Genomic DNA, 2401 nt, shown 5'->3' with positions numbered 1-2401 from the left:
TAAGGTTGATGTTTCCTAATGATTAAGTATGAACAAATTGCTATTAACGGCATATTTTAAAATCAGGGATTCTAAATTTAACTCTACTTATTGTTATAAAAGAATATGTATATAAAAAAAAGTGTTGATATATGCTTTCATTTTTCTTAATAATTAAAGTTAAAACTGAACATTTTAAAATAAAGCATAGTGTCATTTTCGCCAACTAGTAAAACATTTTTATAAGTTTAAAATGGTATTTTTTTTAATATAATGGCCAAGAAAATTTTTTTGAGCTATGTTTATGAACGGAAATAATGTGTTAATGACGTAAAGTTTGAAAGCTAATAACCAGAAAAAGTCTAACTTATTTTTACAAAGAGAAAGATGCAAAGTTATCATAATATCTATGCTTGCGATCTCCGAGATCTGTGGACACAGTGACGTCATGAGGAGGGAAATCGTAGCTTCAGCTCTAAGAGCGGAGTGAACTAGCCCTTCTATTTATTCTCTTTAGCCCTGCTATTAACTATCATTAAAAACTGGTAATAGTTTTCTAATGAAATTTTGCTTCATTAAAACCATTGTATTTCAATTGCGATCATTAAAAAAGTCAATTAATAATTTTTAAAATAGATGAAAATGATAATCATTAAATTTTGTTAAATTATTGAAGTTGATAGGAATCATGTTCAATAAAATAGCGCTGTAAAAATTACATGCAAGGTCAAGGCTGTTGATTGATAAAATTAAATTTTGCGGACTTGTTATAAAAATTTATGTATCTTTAATTTCAGTTTATGTAGTTTTAATTTTAGAAATATTAATTGTTAGCGACTGTATATTTTTAAATTAGCAGAACAATAAATTCATAATTTAAACAGGGAAAAAAGCTTTAAAAAATACAAGATAAGATTTTGCTATAGTTTCTATATAATACAAAAGATAGCAGCACTATCAAATTCATAACCCCCCCACTTCTGCAGCTGCAAAAATGAAATATGATATTTTTCTTTCTTAACAATTCTAACGATAACAATACTTCTAAGAGTTTTAATTATCCTTATCACAGTTATTTTAAAATACAGTTTGTAATTGTAAAAAAAAATTATTTGTTTTTTCAAGGAAAGAAAAAGTTTCTAAAAATCCGATTTTAACATAATTTTTATGAATTATTCATACTTATAAATTAATCATACTATTTATTTTTTTCATTTATTCTCGCTTTTCGTGAGAGTTATTTTTCAGTGTAAAATGAATGGTTAAATACTAGAGTTTAGCTTAAATAATATGACTGAACTGGTTACCATGACTCATAAATAATTTAAACATATGTAATAGCTGCAGATATGTTTTAAAATTAAACATAGTGCTTTGATTTCTCTTAGTTTTGAAATTTTAGTTAAGTTGTATTAATTATAACGCTAAAATATTAAAAATTTATGTGAAACTATTTAATGTAGCTATAAATATTTAATGCAATGTTAATTATGTAAATCTTGATTCAGATAAACAGTTGACATCTCTTGATCCAATAACACGTATGCTTCATAGCAAAACGAAATGTCATCTGAAGATAAATAATTTTATCGAACATGTTGTGTTATTTGAAAAGTTTAAATTTCGATTAAAAAAAAAACTATATATCTAAATAAAAAAAAAACTATATATCTAAATGACATTTTTTATTTTGTTCAATTCGAAATATGAAATTAGATGGCAGCACTAAGATCATCATGCAGATCATTAAAGTCTGCGCTAAAATTAAATTTTTAAAAGAATTTATTTTTTTCGTCAGAATAAAGTTTTAAGAATAATTTTAATATAATAAAGTTTTCTCCAAACATAAAGCAATTTGTGTGAATGCCAGTCTATATTGTGCATTGCGCAAAAATAAATAATCATATAAAAATAAATAAATAAATAAGAATAAATGAATTAAAGTAAGTAAATGAATAAAAATAGACGAAATTGTGTAAATAAATAAAATTATGTGAATAAATAAAATAAGTAAATAAATAAACAAAAATTAATAAATGAAAATTAATAAATAAAACAGAAGATAGCAATTCGCTATATTCTCTTAAAATTTTTGCTCGTCATGAATTTTTGAATAGATAATTTTTTTCATAATTTTACAAAACATTTTATTACACAAAAGTTTTATTACACTTAGTTTACATAAAAAGAATAATTAGTATTTTTTGTGTGTATAACAACTGTTTGTAAAAAAACTGTATAAGAACTGCGTAATAAAACTGTGTGTATGAGTCTCTTCATTTTGTTGAATTTAAATATCAACAAGAGATGACAGCACGGTATTAATTTAAAAATATTAATTTCTGCATATTTAGCAAGCACTTATAATATATATATATATATATATATATATATAAACATTAACGTTTATATAAAAATTATC

Source organism: Parasteatoda tepidariorum, chromosome 9, assembly GCF_043381705.1.
Source record: "Parasteatoda tepidariorum isolate YZ-2023 chromosome 9, CAS_Ptep_4.0, whole genome shotgun sequence".
In the NCBI taxonomy this organism is placed as follows: domain Eukaryota; kingdom Metazoa; phylum Arthropoda; class Arachnida; order Araneae; family Theridiidae; genus Parasteatoda; species Parasteatoda tepidariorum.
The sequence above is the reverse complement of the archived record's forward strand: the minus strand, read 5'-3'. Positions refer to the sequence as shown.